Below are 26,167 nucleotides of genomic sequence, written 5' to 3' on the forward strand. Positions count from 1 at the left end.
GGCTTAATAGCAAACATTTCTCTAATTGCGTCATTTCCAGAAGTTTCTTCAATAGCCAAAGGTTAAGGGTGCAAGACATGGCTAGTAATTACCTATGGATCTCTTGCTAGCCGTGGCATAGTGGGAAGAGAAAGAATGCAGAGATTAGGGAAATATGAGTCATAATGGAACATTTTAATCTTTCCATCTGGGAGAAATAGACTGGTCTGAATAGCAAAGGCATCAAACTTTTAGAATACATTTAGATGTCTTTGTAGAACAACATTATCTTGGAGCCAAAACACTGAATGAGAATCCAAAAGAAAACATATTGCAGTATTGGAAACCTGAAGTAAGCTGCACCACCAGACTCAAGGACAACTTCTACCCTACTGTTATCAGACTCTTTTATGATAATCTACCTCGTTATGATCATGCACTTGATTGTCTACCTGGACTGCATACTTTTGGTAGGTTCCTTAAGGTTGTTATAACCTTGGGTGGTAATCAGGACAGGGTCTGACTACCTATGAAATGCTCTCAATGACGTGTGCCTCAATTAGCGTCTAACAAGCAAGACCAGCTCCTGGCCTTCATGTCTGCCTTAGCTACTAAACCCAGCAGAACCATTTCTACTGACAGGAGATGAGCAAAGGTGAGTTGCCGGCATCTTAAAACCAGTGACTTCAGGCAGATGGGGCTTGTCAGCCATGGGTGGCAGCTCATCTAGGAGAAGGAAAACTCAGATCTCAAACCTCCCCTGCCTTGTGGCTATACCCACTCATGGACTCATGGGGAAGGCTTCAGGAGTAAACCCCAAGGCAGTCCTATGTTGAGTTCAACGCTGATGGGCAACTTCCGCACGTCTCTGGTGCCAAACTGTATCGGTCTGCTGTTCCTTTGGGTTCATCAGGTGCACAGAGAGGAGGATTCTGGGAGTCTGCTACATGGGCAACAGCTTGGTCTCGATATCCTTCTGTCCTGGCTTGTGTATCTAGACAGCTGGATGGAGCATTCATGTTCAACACTGACCAACGAGGCCTCAGACTCTTTTGGTATCTTTTACCCTTTATTCTGCATTGTTACTGTTTTACCTTGTTCTAGCTCAATGCATTGTGTAATGATTTGATCTCCATGAACAGTATGCAAGACAAGATTTTCACTGTACTTTGGTACAGACAGCAATAATAAACCAATATCAAAATGCTGGAAATACTTGGCAGGTCTGTGGAGAGTAAGAGAGAAAAAAAATAATGTTTCAATTGATGATTGCAAACACAGCTTTCAGATAAAAAGTCACCATCCTAAAACTTTAATCTTGTTTCTCTCTCCACAGATGCTGCCTGGCCTGCTGAAGGTTGAATTATTTCTATTGTACTAGTTTTAGTACATCTATGAAAAGTTTTGTCTGCACTCTTTCAAAGTAGCCATTTAAAATAGATTATGCAACAAGGTTTAGTGGTGAATAAAATGGACAGCAGTATGACAGGGAGGGTGCATCATAGGAAGGCTGATGACAACATGGAGATTGACTTTGCTGTTAGATTTAACAGGTCAAAGCGTAAATGGCAAGGTGTTGCATTCAAGCAAAGCAGATTTGAACAGAGTAAGAAATAAACTGATATTGATAAACCAGACTAAACTATTAATAAATAAATAACATGTGTAGAAAGTATTCCAAGCACTTTATAACACAAATCCTAAAAGCAAAGGGTCTACGTGTAAACTTATGATCAAATGATGTATACAACAATCCAAACTGAAGCTAAACCTCAAACAGTAAAAGCTTCATGCATTCATTTAAAAATAAGAAATGTGTATTCATTAAAAACTAAATTCATTGAGACTTTTTAACAAAAAGAAAATTGATTTTTCTGGATTAGTATTTTGTTTAGTGGAGAAGTAGATTAAATACCAACACTGCGATGTACTGTATTAGTTAAGTAATAGTTAAGTATAGCAATATAAGCAAAAAGGAGGAAAATTTAGGCTAACATTTAATTGAAAGATGCAATGTTATGGAATATTTTGGTATCGGCCAAAATGCATTTTTCTTGTTATTGCTTTATGATTTACAGTATGCTACTGAAAATAACAAATAGTAATGGAAAATAGATAGGACAGTTATTTAGAATTTCTTGACAAGTAGAGAGATTTTACATCATAGAAGTCCTTTATACAAATCCACAATTCTCAAAATTCTGTTCAGTAGCGGCAGTACATACTGACCTAAGAGTCGATCAATGCATCAAAATTTAATTCCTTTCATGTCCTTGTATTAGTACATTAATGATAAAATTTTGTCTGCATTTTACTTTAAAATAAATTATTTTACGAATGAAGCAAAATAGCGTTGCCAACAACCAGCAGGCTAGAGCAGGAGCACAGATTCAAAAGAACTTTATTGTGTTGATTTAAAAAAATGCTTAGTGGAGAGTTCTGAAATCCCACTGCAGTGATTGGTCATGAAAATACCCTTTTAAACTATAAGCTTAAGCTTGATAGTAGTATGCTGCTCCTATCAGAGAGTTAAGGTCTTAATATCTGTGATATATGCTTATTAGATTTTGAGCATATGTGTTTCTGGTAAACTGCTAGAATTTATTAGGTATAAAATTTCAGTGTTTAGGTAGTAATTGCCAATCCCTCAGTTTTATTGCAGCAAATATCCTGTCTGCTGATTGCTGACAAAAAAATGAGAAGCACAACTGCTTGATCATTCTGATAGAGTTTACCGAAAGGATGAAAATAACTTAGATATGGGAATAACCTCAGCATTATCATAAACACAGGAGATTTTTCAAATGCCAGAGCAGCAAACACGATATGCTGAAGGAACTTAGATGGTCTGGCAGCATCTATGGAGAGGAATAAAGGGTCTCCTGATGAGGGGTCTCAAGCTGAAACATTAAGTGTTTAGCCCTCTCTATAAATGTTGCCCGACCTGCTGAGTTCCTCCAGCATTTTGTGCCTGTTGCTCAGTGTTATTATATTTTATTTATATATTTATTACAGATACAGCATGGAACAGGCTGCTCTGGCCTAACGAGCCACCTATTTAACACTAGCCTAATCACAGGACAATTTACAATGGCCAATTAATCTAGAAACCAGTAGGTCTTTGGACTGTGGGAGGAAACTGGAGCACCCGGAGGAAACCCTCGCGGTTCATGGGAAGAACGTACAAACTGCTTACAGATGGCTCTGTGATTGAACTTTGAACTCCAGAATGCCACTTGCTAAGTCACATCTTGCCATTCACTACACTATGATGGTGCTGATTGGGTTCACTAATGTTTATATTATTATCTGGTTTGGGGTTTGATATTCCAGCTGCCAATTTCCCTGCGGGCAATCTGTTTGATTTTTTTGTTTAAGGGAGGGTGTGGGGGATTTAGGGTTTGCTAGTTTTGTTTCTCTTTCATGCAGTTGGAGGGGGGTGGGGGTTGATGTCTTTTCTTTCAACAGTTCCCTTGGCCTTTCTGTACATGGCTACCTGGAGAAGATGAATATCAGAGCTGTATTGTACATGCATACTTTGACAATAAAATGATCCTTTTGAACCCTCCTTTCAGAAAATCATTGCTATCATATTCAATACTTAATTTAATTTCCTTCTAGATTCTTTTCCAAGTAAAGGTATTGTTGCTGTGAGCTTTTTCCAATTTATCAATCCACAGGTTTCTGCTTAGTAGAGCAGATTGCAGTGTTAAGCAATGTACAGAAGGTTCACAATGCATTTTAATTGTACCTTCAAGGTATTAGCAACCCCAGAGATACTTTTCCTTTCCTATACCAATATTCTCTGCTTATACCAGGGGCAGAATTGTAGAATTGCCAGCTGGGAGCTGCAATGCTGTGGACCCCTACAAGAATGCACGAGCTGCTAAGCTCACTAATGGTCAATGCTGACAATTACTCAGTTCTCATAAGAACTGTATCAATTAGTCATGATCTCCAAAGGTGAAGAATCAATGTACAAGACCAACATTCACTTTGTCCATTAGATTTTCAACATGAATTCTCATATTATGTTTTGGTAATTCGTATTACTTTACAAGTTAAAAGACGTACATCACAGTCTTTCTTCTTGGTGCCCATTACACCGTTGGCATTTAGGGCAGCATTTAAGGTCCTCCATCTCTGTCTGTCCATACCATCACACACATATATAGGATTCTTTATTGCTGTTTCCGTAACCATTTTTTTGGACCCGTAAGTGTTGTTAGCCCTGGTCTGAACACCCGAACCTGGAGGGCCGGTGGAGGATCACTCTAGCCAGGCCTCTACCCTTTGACCTGTTTGGCATGGGTGACCCTACCAACAGCCAAAGCACAAAGCCCTGACTCCAGCCAACATAGATCTCCAGGTCACTGAGGCACGCAAGCCTCCAAACCCTACGGCAAGGTTGTAGTCCTCTTGGAGGATTTCACATTCTTGGTTTATAAATATGAACTATATTTCTAAAATGTATGTATAAGGCATTGAACAAATAAAAATTAAAATTAAAATTAATGTTAAAATCAACTTGGATTTGGAACTGGTTTAAAGCAATTTATTTTGAATATATTCAAGAGCGATCTCCCAGCAGGTCGGCAGAGAGCATTGTTACCCTTCTGAATTGAATAATAATTTATCCTGAACTCTGAAGGAGGGTAAAATGGTGAATGTATAAGAAACTGGGATCTGATAGTAAACAAGATTATTCTGCATTCTGGTTGCCCATAATATTGTATCCTATTGTGGCTACAATTTAAAAGATTATGATTGAATGTATGAGAGCTACAGGAAGAAAACAAAGATTCTTGTTTATCATTGTATCGTTGGCTGCAATGTTAGGCCACAGTAATGTTCTCTTTACTAAGGGTATCAAGATTGCTTTTATATAATAGAAGATGGACTAGAAAGAGATCCTGAGCTTTGTGTTAGCTGCTGATCCCACCCAGATGTTCAGGCTTTCTGTACAACTACTCAAACTGACATTTATACCTTACCAACAGAAGACTGTGTCATCTTGAAGAAGCTAGAAGAATGGCAAATTCATTTGACGTTATCCTAACCGTGAGTATTTTAAAAATACCAGCAATATTAATGTTGTTCAGCCACTCCTTTGATTATGTTGTTGCTTAGTTAAGAATAATCTTTTCATGCTACAGCTGGTATCATGATAATTCAATGCATTAGATGGCAGTATAGTTCACACATTGTCCATTTGAAACCCTTGGAGGTGACTTAATGGTTTACAATAGTGCTCCTTGTTCTTTCTTACAGATTACTCCTATAAGTTTATATTATTATACACATAAATTATATTTCAACTTTATCACTTTTCCTGACACCCTGAATTGGAATAACATGGATGAGTATTTCCTTAGGTATAAGTTAATAAATAACAGTGCATATTTTTTCCAAAAGGTTGATCATGCTTGAGCAATCTTATAGAATTCATCAAGAAAGTCAATGTGGAGGGAGGAACTGCACAGATTCAAGAGCTTCTACAAAATTGAGGCAAAGGGCATTAAAGGTAATGTGAAAACATTGTTATAAGTTCAGCTGAATGGCAGAGAATAGAAAGTAGGAGAAATGTGGTGGTTTTCTCACTGAGGCTATGTAAACCACACAAATAAATGATCTGAATTTGGAATTATTAAAGAGGTATGTCCATGGGATTCAGCAGACTGAGAGGAATAACGCAAAAGAATTTGCAGCAAATTTGGTCAAGGTAGATAAAATCAATTCACCATAATCCAAGAAGTCCCAGGGTTGAAGAGATTCAGTTGACCGGTTCCCCAAGAAAGTCCCATAACAAGTCGCAATCAGTGTCTTTGAGGCCTCTGTGTGTTTAGGTAGTGTGAGTCCACTGACAGGAGATTTAAATAGGAAGCTGAACTTGTCTAATCCACTTTATTCAGAATTGTTTATTACTGAGACATATGATAAAGAAATATTTACTTCACTACGCGTTGGGGAAGTTTTTGAAATCCTAAGTAATGTGAAAGAGGAATATGGAGGGTGAGTGTGGACTGAAGGAGGAGAATGACATAAAACCTTTAAAAATTAACTAAAAGACCAAAGACGATAAGAATTGGGCCATTTGGCCCATCAAGTTTCTTCACCATTTAATCAAGGCTGATTTATTTTCAATAACAGCCCCAGTCTCCTGCTTTCTCCCCATAACCTTTGATTCCCCCTTACTAATCAAAAAACCTATCAACCTCTACTTTAAATATGCTTAATGACTTGGCTTCCATTGCTGTCTGTGGGAATGAATTCCACAGATTCACTTCCACTGGCTGAAGAAATTCTTCCTCAACTCTGTTCTAAAGGGACATCCTTGTACTCTGAAGCTCAGGTCTTAGACTCTCCCACCATTAGAACGATCCTCGCCACATCCACTCTATTTATGCCTTTCAATATTTGGTAGGTTTCAATGAGACCCCCCCCCCCCACCCCCAGTCTTCTAAACTCCAGTGAGTACAGATTAAGAACCATCAAATGCTCCTCATTTATATTAATCCTTTCATTCCTAGGATCATTCTTGTAAACTTTCTCTGAACTCTCTCCAGTTCCAGCATATCTTTTCTTAGATATAGGGCCTAAATTTTGCTCAAGTGCAATCTGACCAATGTCTTGACATTTTCACTTTGCTGATGGATGTTTCTCCAGGATAATAGCCAGGAAAATTAGTCTCTCAAAAGGCAGATTACTTATTGTAAACAAAGAGAAAACATAGACTTTCAAGATCATTGTCGAGGCAGCTTTAAGACAAGCAGGAAGTTCTTACTGCTAACTTTAAAGTACCAGCTCTGTGATTTTATAATCCCAGGTCAAATGAGCAGCTAAACAAGGTCATAGAAATATGCTCCTTTTTATGTCCTTCTGATTGTTAATCAAGGTTAGTCTGTGAAACATTATGAATCTTTCGCTCTCCAATGATTGCTGAATAGAACCACAAATGTCCTTAATCCTAATATGCAAAGGGTAGAATTTCATTCTGGAAAAGATACAGAAAAAAAACATCAACATGGATTCCCAAATTTGAGACAAGTTTGTCTGTAAGACTGTAGGCTAATGGAGCATTTTATAGAAATTACTAAAATTATGGAAGAGTTTGAGCAATTAGGTCAAGAGTACCTTCACAGTTCAACGATGGGAAACAAGGGAGATAAATTCTCAATTACTTCTAACAGATTCAAAGAAAATGTGTGGAGAGTGATTTTTTTTTAATGCTGAGGGTTAATATGAAATGGAATTCGTTACGGAAAGCAGATGAGTGTAGCTAATTTTATAAAGATGCTTAAGAGCAAACAATTGACTTTAAACAGTTGGGGTGATCTCAACACTACCATGTCTCTGGTGGCAACTTCTGAATTGCTACATTTCTTGAGTGTTTACATAGTCATACATAATCATACGTTATTGATCCTGAGGGAAATTGGTTTTCATTACAGTTGCACCATAAATAATTAAATAGTAATAAAACCATACATAATTAAATAGTAATATGTAAATTATGCCAGGAAATAAGTCCAGGACCAGCCTATTGGCTCAGGGTGTCTGACCCTCCAAGGGAGGAGTTGTAAAGTTTGATGGCCACAGGCAGGAATGACTTCCTATGACGCTCTGTGTTGCAACTCGGTGGAATGAGTCTCTGGCTGAATGTACTCCTGTGCCCACTCAGTACATTATGTAGTGGATGGGAGACATTGTCCAAGATGGCATGCAACTTGGACAGCATCCTCTTTTCAGACACCACCGTCAGAGAGAGTCCAGTTCCATCCCCACAACATCACTGCTCCGTGAATAGTCTTGGTCCTGTTACGTACCCCGTAACTGGGTTGCCAAACCAGCAGAAATGGATCACTCAGTTGGAGTCTGGAGTACTAGAACTAAGAACGTTTTATTAAAGAAACAAGCAACACAGTAATCGAAAGGATAATAAATGCAACAATTCAACAATGATAACCACACATGTGCACAGAATTAAGATAACAGCATCAATCAAGCTCTATCGTTGTCTAGGGGTAAATGACCAATTTCAAAATGACTCAAAGTTCAGTCCAGTTTGTAGTTCAGTTCGCAGTAATCGTTGCCATGGCGATGGACAAGGTGGGGGAAGAGAGACAGAATAGGAACAACTGATCATTCAGAACACTGCTTCACTCACAGACCAGCGGGATGGCTCACAGACAGCTTTTGGGCAGGTCCTTGGTGATGTCACCTGAGGTCACCGACTGTGACCCCTCCTCCAGATGCGGTCGATCCTCTGCAGTGAACCCGGCACCCAGGCAAGGGCGGACACACACCGGGTTCCCGCTGATCGTACCTTTCCACCCTGTGCGTTGTCCGGTACTTCTCACCACTCGTGAGAGGCGCACCGCTTCCAGGGTCTCGTTACCTCGGGTGGCGTGTGTGTCTGTCTTAGCGAACCTGTCCCTTTTTATCCCCCTGCTGGGGTATCGCCTGTCCATCACTTCAAACAGTTCAGGGTTCAAAGGGGGGAGCCGCTCCAGACAGCTCTCCCTCCCACATCCCTTCATTACACATCTCCAGACGCTGCTCCATTGTTCCTTATCTCTCCTTCCCCTGAGGGCAGGTGGCAGACCAACTGCTGATGCCACTGATGCTAGCCCAGGCCAGCAAACATCTTAATTTTATGTGTATTCTCGTAACACTTCCCCCCTTTAAAGGATTTTTACCGGGAGGTAAAAATTACAAACATGACTACATTATCTTATACATACACAATATACATCTTTAACAGTTATTTAGCTAATACAGAGAATTTGAAGCTGTCAACACCTTGACAGACAGTCATCACATTTTCTGTTCCTTTTACACGTGTTATTAATAATCCCTTAGACCAGGCTCCAACTCAGCAAACTTCATAGTGGCCAAAAACACTGATGAATTGCGACCAATGTAACCTCTCATTTGGTTTTGTCCCGGACCACAACAACAAGGGTCGTCCCATTCTGACTCAATTTTCTCTCGCAAGGGCTTAGTAGGAGGGGGACGGGTATTGACCGCAGAGTTATTGCAAAACTTCCTGCAGTACCCCACCATCTCCAAAAGCCTTCTGAGGGCCCTCTTGTCTGTCGGGGTTGGGAGGTCAGCGATAGCCTGCACTGTAGCTTGCATCACTGCCAGCTGCCCCTGTGTCACCACAATTCCCAGGTAAGTGACTCTCGTGTGGCCGAATTCACTTTTTTCAAGGTTCACTATCAAACTGGCTTCAGACAGCCGTGTTAAATTGCCAATACACACCTCTGTGTTCATCAGCCCTTTAGTCACTGAATTACTCGAAAAATATGGGTGTTGTTTACTTGGCTGCCCTATTGTAACAGACATAACCCAACGTCCCAGTTCTTTGCATTTCCTCGGGACAATCAAACACATAGGTGCGAGTCGTTTAATTACTCCTTCGGGGATTAAGGGAGAGACCTTATCAGTAGATCTGGCCAAAACAATAGCCTTCTCCCATCTGACCGATCCCATCCTAATCTTTTCAAAATGGTTCTTTTCTCTTAACAGGGGGCCCCTAGCTTCATTGATTTCCACGCTAACACCGACTAGGTTTGTTAGCATATCAAAAGCCGGTGACCGTCTCAGTTCGCGTTGGTCATGATCAATAACATTTTTCCCCCTGGGCAGCCGGTAAATCTCTTTCATGATTCCACCAACTGTTTCCTCCAGCACCGCAAAATGTCCACCGGGGGGTACCTCGTGGGCCATGTTAAAAACCTCATCCCCATAACTCTTTTGCACCACCCCCCATTCCTCATCTGCGGATACTGTACTTGATTTCCCTTTCTTCCTTAGCACTTCCTCCTCCGCACAATAGCTTGTCAAGGCTGTGTCAGAGAGAGCGGTCTCGGCAAAAACCATCAGCCCCTCGTCTCGCTCCTGCGTCTGCACAAATTCTTTCCTGGCTACTGCTACGTCCGTCCCAGCTCCCTCACTACCTCTTATCTCACTACACCCTGTCTCATACAAGGTTGGCAGAAATGTTTCAGCCAAATTCACCATCGCGGGCGGGGCCTCCATGCTGGCAGGCTGACCCGTCAATCTCACGACTGGGAACACGATTCCTCCGGCGATGTCATTACCGAGCAAGACTTCCACGTCTTTCATCGGTAATTCGGGCCTCACCCCGATCGTGACTAGTCCAGAGACCAGGTTGCTCTGTAAATGTATCTGGTGCAAAGGGACTGACTCTGTCCCTTCCCCAACACCTTTGACCTCTACCTCCCCAGTCTGGGTCTCTGAGCTAAACTCTAATACACTCTTCAGTATTAGTGACTGACACGCTCCCGTGTCTCTCCAGATCCGCACTGGAACTGGTTTTAACCTCTTTTTCACTGACACCAATCCGGCCGAGATAAACTTCTCGCGCCCTTCCTGGACTTTTTCAGACCTGTCCTTCCCTAGCGGTTCGCTTAACAGCTCAATACAGCCATTCAAAATTTCCGCTTTTCCTTTCCCCGTCTCCTTCCTTGGGGCAAAGCACCTGGACGCAAAGTATCCGACTTTCCCACAATTATAACAGACGACCCCAGGAGACTTCCTACCAGACTGCTCCCGGTCTACCTTATCCTTTTCACTAGTCCCCGGCTTACTTTCTGACTTTTCCGGCGGACTCTCCCCGCCGTCCTGACTACCCTTCTGGTAGCCTTTACTCGGGGCAACCTTCATTTTATGCGTCAACGCATACTCATCCGCTAACTTAGCAGTTGCGGCTAGCGTGGCTGCCTCTTTCTCATCGAGGTAGGGTCTCATACCCTCAGGGACACAACCTTTAAACTGCTCAATCAGAATCAGCTGCAGCAGTCTGTCATAATCCCCCTCTACCCCTTTCGAGGCGCACCAACGCTCACAATATGTTTGCATCTCGCGAGCAAACTCCAAATACGTGCGGTCCCACCGCTTCCTCGCATTCCGGAACCTCTGCCGGTATGCCTCCGGGACCAACTCATAAATCCTGAGGATGGCCTCCTTCACCACCTCATACTTCTGGGCATCTTCCGCGGATAAAGCGGTGTAAGCTTGTTGGGCTTTCCCTTTCAGTACACTCTGAAGTAAAACAACCCACTTATCCCTTAGCCAGTCCTGACTTATGGCCACTTTTTCGAAATGGAGAAAGTACCGATCCACATCGGTATCGTCAAATGGGGGAACCAGCCTAACCTCCTGGGTCGCCCGGAACCCTCCACCTTGGTTCGGCACGAGCCCCTGCTCGGCCCTTATCTTTAACTTCTCCAGCTCAAATTCCCTTTCCCTCTGTTTCTCCTCTCTCTCCAACTGTCTGTCCCTCTCTCTCTCTTTCTCCTGCCTTTCTAACTGCTTCTCTTCGTGTTCTAACTGCCGTACCCGGAACTCGTGCTCGAGTCTCAGTTTTTCAAGCTGTACCTGTACCGCGTCTCCAGCAGGTTTTTCAATAGACACCTCCCCCAGCTCACCTTGGGGAAACACACCTTTAGATACATAGTGCTCTACAATAGCTCTGTGTATCTCCTCTCTCCTCATTGTCGACTTCACCTTAGCAAGATTCACCCGTTTGGCCACAGCTATCAATTCCGATTTCCTGGCATCCTCTAATGCCTCCAAGGTCGGCGCCTTTATAAATTCCTCAACCTCCATTTCTGCTGTTTGTCTTTTCTTTCTTTCGGGAATTTTACCCCAATCAATTTACTCCGTCCCAAATTTAGCGTTCAAAATCGCGGACGAGAACCCCACTTATGTTACGTACCCCGTAACTGGGTTGCCAAACCAGCAGAAATGGATCACTCAGTTGGAGTCTGGAGTACTAGAACTAAGAACGTTTTATTAAAGAAACAAGCAACACAGTAATCGAAAGGATAATAAATGCAACAATTCAACAATGATAACCACACATGTGCACAGAATTAAGATAACAGCATCAATCAAGCTCTATCGTTGTCTAGGGGTAAATGACCAATTTCAAAATGACTCAAAGTTCAGTCCAGTTTGTAGTTCAGTTCGCAGTAATCGTTGCCATGGCGATGGACAAGGTGGGGGAAGAGAGACAGAATAGGAACAACTGATCATTCAGAACACTGCTTCACTCACAGACCAGCGGGATGGCTCACAGACAGCTTTTGGGCAGGTCCTTGGTGATGTCACCTGAGGTCACCGACTGTGACCCCTCCTCCAGATGCGGTCGATCCTCTGCAGTGAACCCGGCACCCAGGCAAGGGCGGACACACACCGGGTTCCCGCTGATCGTACCTTTCCACCCTGTGCGTTGTCCGGTACTTCTCACCACTCGTGAGAGGCGCACCGCTTCCAGGGTCTCGTTACCTCGGGTGGCGTGTGTGTCTGTCTTAGCGAACCTGTCCCTTTTTATCCCCCTGCTGGGGTATCGCCTGTCCATCACTTCAAACAGTTCAGGGTTCAAAGGGGGGAGCCGCTCCAGACAGCTCTCCCTCCCACATCCCTTCATTACACATCTCCAGACGCTGCTCCATTGTTCCTTATCTCTCCTTCCCCTGAGGGCAGGTGGCAGACCAACTGCTGATGCCACTGATGCTAGCCCAGGCCAGCAAACATCTTAATTTTATGTGTATTCTCGTAACAGTCCATATTTACATGTAGAATGACAATCCCATTAAAGTCCATGCTTTGAATGTTTTCAGCCATGTAAAAGATGCTCAGTACTTAACTAAATCAGGAAATGTAAGACAGTTCTTTTTCAAATATTGGCCTTTTCCCCTATTTTATTAGTTTTCTTCATGAGAAGAGTTTGCTGGGGGTCGTGACATCGATTCTAATGTGGCACCTCTACGCGCGCCCTGAAACTGAAATGGGCTAATTTAGTTTGGATTATGAATGAAATTCAGAACATTAGAACATAAGAAACAGGAGCCACAGGCCTGCCCTATCATTCAGTATGATTATTTCTGTAGGTTTTGAATGTTCTGTGCTGCTTCCGTATAGGCCTCATTTCCCTAACGGGTCAAATAAGTTACCTATTTCCTCTTTAAATATCTCAATGATATCACCTCCACAACCACCCAGAGTAAAGTATTCCAGCAATCAACTAACCTCTACAAGAAGAAGCACCTAATGACCATCTTCTATTTGTAACCATAGGCTTCTAATGGAATGATCTCAATATCTACCCTGTCCTAAGGATTTTATATGCTTAAGTAAAACCTTTTTAATCTCTTCTGAACCCCAAAGAATATATATCTACTTTTTGTCTGGATATGATCATCTGGTCCCAGATGCTTTCTGCGGGTTCACCCTCTTGAAAGACGCTCTCACACCAGCTTCAGAGACTGAAATCACAGGGTCATTGGGGCTGTGGGAGTTTGTGATGTTTCCTACTTGTTTTGACAGTCAAAGTGAGCATTGAAGACATTGTGCTCATCAGAAAGCAAGGCCCTGTTGTCACCTATGTCACTTGATTTCACTTTACAGGAGGTAACATTCAAGCCCTGCCACAGCTGTCAAGCATCCTTTAGTGATTCACGTTCAGTCCAGAATTGCCACTTCGCCTGTGGGAAAGCTTTCCGGCGATCGTAATAGGACCTCTTGCATTTACTTGTTGCCAGATCTGAATATCACTGACCTGGCCCTCAGCAGATTGTGGATCTCAGGGTTCATCCAGGACTCCTGGTTGGAGACAACTCTGATGATTTTGTGGGGACACTCTCGTCTACAACTACTTTTATAAAATCCATGACAACGTCCATGAACACAGCCCAAACCATGGACTTGAACCAATCCCGTAGCCGCCTCTCTGCTTCCTGTGACCATCACTTTGTTGTCCTTATCTCTGGACTTTTGATCTTTTGCCTCTGCCTGTATGCAGGTAGGAGAAGAGCAGTCAAGTGATCAGATTTTCTGAAATGTGGTCTAGGCACGGAACGGTAGGTATTCATTATTGTAGTATGGTCTAGTGTGTTGGGACCTGTAGTGATACAGGTTATATGGACAGAGATTAAAGTTTCTGAATATGACTTGACATGTGTCAGGGTGGACTGTTTCTTGATCGGTGATTGCAGCATGCAGTATCTCCAGTACTTGATTACATTCGGCCGTTGATGGTATAGGAACTGTGGTCAGGATCATGTAGGAGAACTCTCTTGATAAGTAGAACGGTCAGCACTTAATTATTAGACCTTCCAGGTCAGAATCGTATGGTCTGACACCAGTGGAGAAGTGGTTATTGGTGAAATCACAGTCCCCTGGGAAGACAACATCGATGAAGCCCATGAGCGCAAGTTAACCAAGTATGCAGAATTAAGATCAGAGTGCAGAGACAGAGGGTGGAAGGTCTCATGCTATGCATTCGAAGTAGGCTGCTGTGGGTTTATTGTGTTCACTCTCCAGATGTGGCTGCATGACCTTGGCTTCACTAGAGGAGAGATCAAGTCAACCAGCAGGGTAGTAGCTGAGGCAGCAGAGAAAGGATCAGCATGGGTGTGGACCAAGTATGTCCAGAAGGGCAGATAGTCAGACAGTGTATACATATCTTGCAAACCCTTCAGTAGTTGCATAGACTCCTGAAGAGCAGACTATCTGTTGCATGGAAGTGACCAACAACTCTGATAGAGGCAGATGCCAAGTTTTTAAGCTCACCAGTGGGAGGTGATGCTTTAGCACCGCTGGCCCACCACCTCGAGGGGAGTCTTGATCATAAGCGGGCTGAAACTCCTGAAGACAGGTGGCAGATCAACTGATGATCCCACTGGTGATAGCACAGGACAGTTAACATCTTAGTCCACGTGTATTTTTAACTCAGGTCAGGGTAACAAGAGTATGACAAAACCTGCAGATGGGAGCACCGCAGAGAGTTTCTCATGAAGCACACCCCCCTCTCCCTACCTTTTGCCTTTTCCAAATCAGTAGTTCGGTCCATCCTGTGTATTGAGAAGTGTTTGGGTCTGATTGCTGAATTGGCATGTTCACAGTGAGCCATTAGGAATTAGGCCTTCCTTCTTTAAACAGCTCAATAGCAAATCACCTGCAGAAATCTGGGGAGTTAGTTTAAAACAATATAAGACAGACTTCTAACTATGATATTTCACCACATCTTATTTCCTTCAATAACATCGTTTGAAGTACAATAGCTTTTAATACAATTACTGCTTTCAATTCCATAATGCTAAGCAAACTCATCTCCAAATTACTAGACATAGGTCTGGGTCTCAACACCTACCTTTGCAACAGGATTCTTGACCAGCAGACTGCAATCAGTAAAAATAGATTCAAAGCACATAGATTATCAAAGAATGCATAAACTATACACCTTGAGATTTGTCTGCTTATAGGCAGCCACAAAGCAAGAATCCCGAATAACTCAATTTAAAAAAAAAGGCCAAAACCACAGTGCAGAGAAAGAGGAAAACCTAGCCCGCGCACACACACACAGACACACACGTATCATGCAAACAATAGAAGCAAGACAACAGCATTCGAATTAGACTGAGTCCCCAGATCTGCTCCCAGAGCAGCCAGAGTAGGCCCAGGCCTCAGTCCCAGTTCCAGACATCCCACCTCTCCCGGAAGTTCCAGGAGTCTCCTGTATATTGATAGTGGCTCTCTGATGCCTGCAAATTATATACAATATCCCAGAAATCAATTTTTTGAGAGCGAAAGAGAGAGCAAGAGAGAGATAGAGAGCAAGAGAGAGCACCATGGCAGAGTGTTCCAAAACAAGAAGATATAAAATGTACGTCGCCCCAGACTACACTAAGGTGTACCCCTGCCTAATAGGGGTCAAAATAATGACAGTGTTGTTCGCTGCACTGTTTGCAACAGTGACTTTTTTTATTGCCCATGGTGGGTTAAGACTGTAAAAGACATTTTGAGATGAGTAAAACAGGTGTCATTTGTTCATTAGCATTGCTAATGTTATTTAAACTAGCTGCCTAGCTACTAAGGAGCTACTCTATTGCAGACATCCCACCTCTCCCGGAAGTTCTGGGAGTCTCCCGCAAATTGATGGTGCTACCTCCCTGAAATGAGTTTTTGCGGGGTGGGATGTCTGCAGTTCATCACACCAGTGCAGCAAAAACAAACAGCAGTTGGATCAATTTCCAGCCTCGGTGCCGCAGAGAAAGAGTGAATATTCGCGGGAGAGTGAGCAAAATCAGCCTAACGCTTGATGCCGGTCTCAACACTTGGGCTTCCAGTCTATCTGGACCAGTTTAAATTGTTCATGCACCGGGTAGTGCCAAGCTCCAGGACCCAGACCCCGGTGCCACAATAAACTTGGGCTGCCCAGCTCAAAGCCATTCTTAATCTTGCCAAATTGAGCGATACCACCAATTCCATCTGTGAACCGGGCAGCTTAAACATGTTGGGCCGCACAATGCCCTAGCACAGGTCATCCCCTGAACCAGTTTCACCTCTCCTGCCTCCCCACTGTCTTCGGCAATAGCTCACCACAATTTGCTTCAGAAAAGATGTTATAAGTAATTTTTGTAGTCGAATCTCTTGCTTTCCGAACCACCACATCTTTGGTAGTGCCATCTTAAATCGTATAGGCAGGCACAGTTGGCCTCAACTACATGGGCCTATTTCTGTGGTGTAACGGGATAGTGAACCTGTAGCACACATGCCCAAGATGGCACATGCAAAAACTTCCGTTGCCACGCAGTTTGTAGTGCCACCCTTCAATTCTTTAAACCCCACCTATAATAAAAATGATTCATAGCGATTATCTTCACTGCTAAATGAAGCGGCGAATGATTTTTTTACAACCAGAAAGCACTGAGATGTTTTGAAAGGAAACATCTCATGCTGGCTTGACGCCAGTGAGACAGGTTGCAAGAGCACGTGATGCTGGAATATACATTTTAAAATCCTCAAGGCTTGACGTACACATCAACACATACAAAATGCTGGAGGAACTCAGCAGGTCAGGCAACATCTATGGAAATGAATACACAGTCGATGTTTCGGGTCCAGATCCTTCTTCAGGACTGGAAAGGAAGGGGACAGATGGCAGAATAAAAAGGTAGGGGGAGGGGATGGAGGACAGCTGGATGGTGATAAGTGAAGCCAGGTGGTTGGGAAAGGTAAAGGGCTGGAGAGGAAGAAGAGAGCGGACCACGGGTAAAAGGAAAGGAAGAGGTGACCTGGGGGAGATGATAGGCAGGTGAGAAGCAGTAAGAACCCATGGAGGGGATTAGAAGGGGAGAGGGAGGGAAAAAAATCGTTGAAAGAAGAAATTGATATTTATATCATCAGGTTGGAGGCTACCCAGACAGAATATAAGGTGTATAAATAAGAAATATAAGTACTGCACATTGTGCAGTATTTGGACAGTAAAAGATTATAATAACAATACCATTTAGAAATGATGTCATTTTTCAATCGTCCTTTTAAAAATTAATATTAATAATTTTCAAACAGGTTTTCAATAATGCTTCATTTATTTCAGTCTGTCTCTGTTATACCTTTATTAATAGTAAAACAATGAATACACATAAATGAGGGACTCATCCTTTTTTCTTAAAGAAGTCCATTATTATTGTTACTAATTCATTAATAAATGATAATCTCTGCTCAAAATTGTTTGGAAGATTATTGCCAATTTGGGCACATGCTTTCAAAGTGGTTCACTGCCCCTGCTCTGTAAAATTGGTGTCTTACGTCCTCAGCCCTCTACTTAGCCTACTCCTGCACCTATTGTCTATTGTCTATACATCCTCGACTGCATGGGCAGATTCTGCCCTAACGCCACCTATGAGTTTGCAGATGACAAGACGGTAGTGAGCCAAATCTCAAGTAATGGTGTGTTGAAGTATTGGAAAGAGATAGGGAACCCAGTAGCAGGCTGTCATGACAACAAGCAAAACTAAAGAGAGGGTTATTGACTTCAGGAAGAGTGGCAATTCACATGCTGTTTACATCAACAATGCTGAGGTTGAGAGTCTCAATCTTCTGGTTGTAAAATCACTCTGGTCTAACCATAAGGATGCCAAGGCCAAGAAAGCACACTAGTGCCTCTACTTCCTCAGGAGGCTAAATAAGTTTGGCATGTAAATTGGTAAATTGGTTTATTATTGTCATATTACCGATAATATAGGGTATTCTTGCAGTTCTTTGGGGTCAGGTGTAGGAAAATACAGTATTGATGGTTGTTAATGGGTTATAGGTCACAAGGAAAAATTAATCTAAGTTTAATAATTGGCAATGATAGCACCACTTCAAAATCTTGCTCTGGTTTTTGTTCTCTAAGACTTACAGAAGAGAGGTACAGTGGAGATCACCATCTAGTCACTGGCATTACTAGCAAGTGACTAGTATTACTAGAGTAGCCTAGATTGAAGCAACAAAGTGATTTAATACTATTTCATATGAGCTTCAAGTCCAAGGTTTAGCTTAAGGCTGTCATAGCTTGCAGCGGGATCTGGACCATGGAAAAACGGGCTGAAAGATGACAGATGGAATTTAATGCAGACAGATGGAATGTAATGAGGTGTTGCTCTTTGGGAGGACAAACCAGGGTAGGACTTACACAGTGAGGGGCTAGGACTCTGAGGAGTGCAGTAGAAGTGAGGGATCTGGGAATACAGATCCATAATTTCTTGAAAGTGGCATTGCAGCTAGATAGGGTTGTAAAGCGAGATTTTGGCACATTTGCTTTCATAAATCCAAGTACTGGGTACAGGAGTTGGGATGTTGTGTTGAAATTGTATAATGTGTTGGTGAGGCCTAATTTGGAGTATTGTGTGCAGTTCTGATCACCTATCTACAGGAAAGATTTCAATAAGATTGAAAGAGTGCAGATAAAATTTTTAAGGATGTTGCCAGGACTTGAGAACCTGAATATAGGGAAAGGTTGACTACGTTAGGACTTAATTTCCTAGAGTGTGAGAGAATGACAGAAGATTTGGTAGAGGTGTACAAAATTATGTCAGGTAAAGATAGCGTAAATGTAAGCAGGCTTTTTCACCGAGGTTGCGTGAGACTAGAACTAGAGGTCATGGCTTAAGGATAAAAGGTAAAATATTGAAGTGGAACATGGTGGGGGGGGGGGCGCGGATCTTCTTCTCTCAGGCTGTGTTGAGAGTGTGGAAGAAACTGCCAGTGGAATTGGTGGACATGTATTTGATTTCAACAGTTAAGAGAAATTTGGATAGATCCATGGAAGGGGAGGGGTGTGGAGCTATGGTCTGGGTGCAGGTCAATGAGACTAGGCGGGTTATTAGCTCAGCACAAACTGGACAGGCTGAAGGGTCTGTTTCTGTGCTGTAGTGTTTGATGACTCTATTACTCTAATAGAATGTGAGGGAGAATTTTGATGATCTATTGCAAACACATTGGCATGCCAGTTTATGTATCTTAATTCTGCTGTCTCACAAGGGATCTTATTGGCACTTAAATGTAAAAGGACAATGGTGGTTGTCCATTGTGTCTGACAATGCCAGGAATCCTGTGTGGGAGAGTTTTCAAAGTGGAAAAGCCACTGCACTGGGGCAGCCCTACTCTCTCAACCTCCGAAGTCTGAGTCCAGTGGTACGAACAAGCTTTCACAGACTGTGGTCTTCCTTGGTTGCAGTGGGTGACCATGACGTTTACTGTGCCTTATCATGCCCTTCGCTCTCCACAGACCATTGCAAAAGTGCCTTCCCGGCCATTGGATCTCACTGTAGATCTCATCTACCTGGTCTGCCAGAGCTGACTTCACATCCTAGGACAGGCACAAAGCTGCCAGCTACCCTCACCTGGTTTTAGCCTGCCTGTCGGAGCGGTATACTGGGGTGTGGCCATTGTCACATACAAACAGCTACTCGTGAGAGCTAAGTGTCCGTTGGGGACCAAAGGTGATTGAGCAGCCCCAAAATGAACATAACAAGCCCCTTCACCAGAGGTGCTACTCCTCCCTGGACACCCCATACACCACACAGGGCCAACACACTCAGGAAATAGTTAACCTGCTTTTAAAATCTTGTATTATCCTCATATTCCCAAATCATGCACTTGCCCTGAGAATCATAAAATACAGAAAGCAACAAGCATTCAGCAGGTTCTTAGAAGATACTTCAAGCAGGGAGGAAAATTGAAGGCCTTCTCCTGTAAAGGCAAAATATAACCAACACTGTCAAAGGTACACTGCTGTCTGCCGTCCAGCAAGGCAGCATCAAGGACCAAATCATCTCTTACTTACTGTACCTCACATATGGTTAGCTTTCCGGTAGATGGCTCCTACAATGTTTGGGTCCTGCCCATTATTGCTTTCACTCATTTTTATTGCCAGTTCCAATAAAGCCTGCAGTACTTACGCAGAAATTGGCTGGCACATTTAAATAGTAATATTCTAATTTTTCATCAATACCAATTTCTATTCCACATTCATACCTCACTAAATAGATGCTACTGGTGAGGTGAAGGGAAACTGATCTAATACATTTTGTATATACTTCAACAGTGATTCACGTAAAGTTTAATTTTCAGGTAACATTAATACTTTCTGCACTGTTGAAAACTGCTTCACTTTTGTACTTTCAGAGGTGGTCCTTCCTGTTCTCTCAGCTTCACCCAGTCAAAAAGAGGGCACATCATCTTCCAAGAGAAGTACTGTATATGTTCCCTTGGTTTTAGAGAAAGCAAAAGAAGGCGAGGCATTACAGGAGTTGTTCAACGTACAGCCAGAACAGACTGAACAAAATATTTCAACCTCTAATTGACCTGTGCTTGCAGAGACTGCACTTCATAAAGAAAGTCAGTGATGAGTTATACCAGATAATACAAAGAAACCATAGTCTGCCCCCAACATTGGGCAGTGACCATGAATTCTCCAGCTGTCCTAGGGGACCATTAGTAACATAATCAATGAGCCATGCATAGAGACAAAAGGAAAGTCACAATTGCTTATTCAGTCATGCAGGTCACTTGTACTCTCCATGAGCCAGCAGTGGAATGGCAGATTGATGGCTCAGCTAAACATACAGCATGCCTTCTGAAAATCCAGATACACAACATCCACTGATTCTCCTTTAACCATTCTATGCGACATGCACAAAACACGCTAGTGAATGAGTTGAATATAATTTCCATAACCAATGGACTCTCTTTCAAGGACTCTGCAACTCATGTTTTCATTATTTATTTATTTATTCATTATTAGTATTTGTTTTTTCAGTATTTGCACAGTTTGTCTTCTTTTGTGCATTGGTTGCTTATCCATCTTTGCGTGTAGTTTTTCATTGATTCTATTGTGTTTCTTTATATCTACTGTGAATATCCACAAGAAAATGAATTTCAGGGTAACATATGGTGGCATAAACAGACTTTGGTAATGAATTTACTCTGGATTTATTCAGCTTAACTGTCTTGTGATTTTCAAATAGTTTTCTCTACGTGGTTGCGATCATCTGAAACTTCTCTTTAATGTTGTCCCCTGGATGGGCTAGTGCACTGCCTATTGTACAAATGAATCCTCATTATTGAGGCCCATTGTTGACATGAATAACACCCCATTAAGAAATGTAGAAAAATAGGGGCTAAAGTAGGTCAATTGGCCCTTTCAGCTAGTTTTACCATTGAATACGCTTCATGACTAATATTCAATCTTTAATAGGTGTCAATAGGTGCACTTAATGTCAGAGAAATATAAACAATATACATATTGAATTTTTTTCATCAAATCCACAAAAACAGAGGAGTGCCCCAAAGAATGAATGACAGTTGAATGTTAGAACCCCAAAATACCCCCCAGCACCCCCTTCCCAGGCACAAGCAGCGGTAAGACAACAACCCCCATACCACCCCCACCAGAAAAAAAACATTAGCACCCTCCACCAAGCGTTCAAGCATCAAGCAAAGCATTAATAAATATACAGACTTGCAGTACCCAAAAACTGCATGTTCACCCGGTAATTCTACATACCACAGTCTGTCTGTCTGTCTGTCTGTCTGTCTGTCTGTCTGTTTGTCTGTCTGTCTCTCTCTCTCTCTCTCTCTCTCTCTCTCTCTCTCTCCCCCCTCTCTCCCCCCCCACTAATAAGGGAAAAAGAGGTGTCCCCATTTCACAGAGAGAGGGGAGACATATCAAACAACTCGCTGATTTACAATGTTAAAAGTCTGTTGTGTCGCTTTTTCCGAGCTCTGCACCCAGAGAGTTGGCACCAAAAAGGCGCAACTCTCCGGACACACAGCCCCCGGCAGTTAACCCGCTGCTCCCGATGTTCTGTGTTCTCCTGTGACACTTCAGTCAGGGGCACTGGCCTAGAATCAACACATTCCCAGAGCCTCGAAATCCCAGAAGCCTGAATGCGTATTCGTTTTCCAGGCCACGTCTTTGGGATATCGGAAAGCGGCTGGTCATGAGGCCCTGAGAGTGGGTCCCATTCCCACAAAGAACAGTCTTCAAAGGAGGCCCCCCCACACCCTGGAAAAGAAAAAAAAGAGATATCAAAAATAGAAATAAAGCAGTTCCCAAAGATGCAAGCAATGGGGTTGCTGTTTAGCTCCATCTTAACTTCGACCTGCCACAAAAAATTCACGACATACATTATATTAACCTGATTCTGATTTTCATGATCACCATTCTTTCCCCATACTATTCATGTCTTGTGTCCACAAATCGATTTTCTTAAATATATTCAGTGACTTGGCCTCCACAGGCATCTGTGGTGGAGAATTTCACTGAGTTGACCATCTTCTGAGTGAGGAAATTTCACCTGATGTCAATTCTGAATTTCTAGTCCTTTATCCTGAAATTGTGATAACTGATTCTAACCTCTGTACCAGGAGAAAATCCATCCTGCATCCAGTCTAACAAGCCCTCTCAGAATTTTCCACCAATCAATAAGGTTGTCTCTCAGTCTTCTGAAGCCTGGTGAATACTGGGCAAGTTACCCCAATTTCTCCTCATTGCAAAATGATACCATCTTTGGATGGACATTTAATGACAGATTGTCTTGGTTAGGTCTATTTTCACTGGAAATACACTTAGTGGCCACTTTTTAAGGTATACCTGTACACGTGCTCCTTTGTGCAAATATCTAGTTGGCCAGTCATGTGGTAGCAACTCAATGCATCAAAACATGCAGACATGATTAAGAGGTTCAGTTGTTGTTCAGACCAAACATCAGAATGAGGAAGAAATGTGACCTAAGTGACTTTGACCGTAGAATGATTCTTGGTGCCAGATGTGGTGGTTTGAGTATCTCAGAAACTGCTGATCTCCTGGAATTTTCATCCACAACAGTCTCTGATGTTTACAGAGAATGGTGTGAAAAACAAAAAACATTCAGCGAGTAGCAGTTTTGTGGTGAAAATGCCTTGTTAATGGTAACGGTCAGAGGAGAATGGTTTGATTGGTTCAAGCTGACAAGGTGACAGAAACTAAAAGAACCATGCGATACAACAGTGGGGTGCAGAAGAGCACAACATGTTGAACCTTGAAATAGATTCTATGGGTGTGGAAGACCACAGACATACACTCAGTGGCAACTTCCTTTGATAAAGGAGGTACCTAATAACGTGGCCACCAACCCTTTAGGAGAAGCCTGAGAAGGGAACTTACAGAAACCTATCACATTTCAATGGGTCTAGACGGCGAGGATGTTCTGTATGGCCTGAGTGTGCAGGACCAGAAGGCCACAGATTTAGGAATTGAGTTTAGGTGAAAATTCTCCACATAGAGGGTAAACCTGTGGAATTCACTACCACAGAAGGCAGTAGAAATGAAGTCATTCGGTATATTCAAGAAAGCATCATGATCACAAACATAAGAAAATCTGTAGCTGCTGGAAATTCAAGTAACACATACAAAACGCTGGAAGAGCTCTGCAGGCCAGGCAGCATCTATAGAGAAAAGTAAGCAGTTGACGTTTCAGGCCGAGACCCTTCGTCAGGACCGGGTGATGAGGTGGTCTCGATCCAAAACGTTGTCTGTTTACTCTTTTCCACTGATGCTGCCTGGCCTGCTGAATTCCTCCAGCAATTCGTGTGAGGCATCATGACTAGTACAGGTGAGTTGTGTTGCAGGCTTCATTTCTGTGCTGTGCTCTATGATAAGCAGTTAGGTGTATTACTTAATGGCAAAGTCAAATTTGTGTTATGCCCAGGTGCAATGAAAAACTTACAGCAGCATCGCAGGCATGTAGCACCATATAAGCACCAATCACAGGAAAGAACATAGATTAAATATAATTTTTGCAAGAAGTAAAATACAATTAGAACAAAAAAAAAACAAGGTCCATTTTAGTGCAAAGTGATCATGGCGGGCATAATGTTACTAAGCTCTGACGTATTGCCAGTTGGTTCAAGAACCAAATGGTTGAAAGGAAGTGTTGAGTGGTAGAGGACAAAATGCCCTTGGGGCCTGCTCCAGCATTCAACACTTCCTTTCAACCAGTTGTTTCTTGAACCAACTGGCAATACCCCACAGCTTAGTAACACTATGGCTACCATGATCACTGCTCTTCTCTTCTGTACTTCTGTGTTTTACCTGGCCTGCCTCAGTTCTTGGGTCTGTGGTCTCCATATAACTGCTCCCAGATTCTCTCCTTGACAACCTCTGTCTTCTACCTCCATTTGGTCTCCAGTGAGGTATGCATTTGTACACCAAGAACCAGACATTAGAATCACCTGTAGGTTGTTTGGAGAAGAGGGTTGTAGTTCGCCAAAGGTGAAAAAGAAAATGATAATTACTGTGGTAAAACACTAAGTGATTTAACTATGCTAAAAAGACTATAAGAATGTCATCTAACACACACAAAATGCTGGAGGAAGTCTGCAGGTCAGGCAGCATCTATGGAAAGGAATAAACAGTATACATACAAAATATTGGAGGAATGGTGTGTTTCTCTGGATTTCCAGCATCTTCAGAAACCCAAACATGAGAAAATCTGCAGATGCTGGAAATTCAAGCAACACACACAAAATGCTGGTGGAATGCAGCAGGCCAGGCAGCATCTATAGGAAGAAGTACAGTTGATGTTTCCGGCCGAGACCCTTCGTCAGGTCTGAGCTTTGGACCTCGGCCTGAAACGTCGACTCTTTATTCCTTTCCATGGATGGTCCCGGATCTGCTGAGTTCCTCCAGTATTTTATGTGTGTCACTCTGGATTTCCAGCATTTGCAGAATATCTTGTGTTCATGTAGTTAAAGCTTTCTCGTTTCCTCAGAAAAGAAAGTGTTGTTTCACATGCAAGCTAAATAATAAGTTAATAAAATTAAAGTTTACTTTTTAATAATTATGTCTGCCTCCTCTGTAACTCAGCCACAACCTCTTAAATTTATCAAACAATTTAGCTGCAGTCTCCTTGCATATTAATCACTCCAATTTCTGTTTTATCTGAAAATAGATTACTTATGGGATTCCAGTTGAAAAGCAGCAGAACACTTCTGAACAAATCTTACCCTAACACAAGAGCCAACGAGCTGTGAATCTTTGTGACTACCCAATGGGGCTATGCTCTGGGAAATCTTCCAGTCCTGTTGCTTCAGGCCTGAACAAAGATGATACAAAGGCAGAGGATGTAGAAAGTACAGGGGATTTGCAAAGCAGTGTTGAAGAAACCCTTTTAACAACAAGTGTCAGAAGGCTGTCTAGCACCAGTCCCACAGCAGAACTGTGTATCATCAAACCTAACACCGAACTCTATCCAGCGGCATCTGAAGAGAAGGCTGTGCAATCTGTCTCCTATGTTAATGAAAATGATGGGATGGAGATAATAGATATTGATTGAATTATCTTATGGAGAGAAGGCAGAAGAATGGGGTTAAGAGGGATAATGGAATAGCGGAGCAGACCTCAATGGCCTAACTCTGCTCCTATCTCCTACGGTCTTCTGTGCATATACGGAATTGTGTAAACTTTTGTATGAATTTAAAATGGAGTTCAAGATGTTTTTGTTGTATTTTTCAATCAAAGTGAGCTTGAGCGCTCTAAAATCTGTAAAAGACTCTGGTTTAACTCTCAGAAGTACTCAACCAAGCTGACATTTTGATGTGGAGGAGGATCTGCCTCACTGAAGGTGCCATCCCAAAGCTCTTTCCCAGTCAGTTCAATATAAAAATCCCTTATTTTTAACTTTGTTGAAAGACCTTTCTGTCTTTGGCTCCCTTCTACGTGTCACCTGTTGGCGTTACCAAGTTTGAAATACATCACACTCCACTTGTAGCAAGTTCAGATGAAGGGTCTTGACCTAAAGCTTTGACTGTTCATTTCCCTCTGCAGATTCTATCTGAATTA

At 42.5% G+C, this 26,167-nt stretch overlaps 1 long non-coding RNA gene across 2 annotated transcripts; it reads left to right on the forward strand.

Moving 5' to 3' along the window:
• The first annotated feature begins 557 nt into the window (after nt 1-557).
• LOC134349071 (uncharacterized) lies at nt 558-25,922 on the forward strand. Of its 2 annotated transcripts, none has more exons than XR_010018577.1 (4): nt 558-634; nt 4,980-5,040; nt 5,395-5,503; nt 25,278-25,922. It is a non-coding gene; the product is annotated as an uncharacterized LOC134349071 (long non-coding RNA). The 2 variants fall into 2 exon arrangements; XR_010018578.1 differs by lacking the exon at nt 25,278-25,922 and adding an exon at nt 13,423-13,726.
• The last annotated feature ends 245 nt before the right edge of the window (nt 25,923-26,167 follow it).

This window comes from Mobula hypostoma, chromosome 7 (genome assembly GCF_963921235.1).
Source record: "Mobula hypostoma chromosome 7, sMobHyp1.1, whole genome shotgun sequence".
Taxonomy (NCBI): domain Eukaryota; kingdom Metazoa; phylum Chordata; class Chondrichthyes; order Myliobatiformes; family Myliobatidae; genus Mobula; species Mobula hypostoma.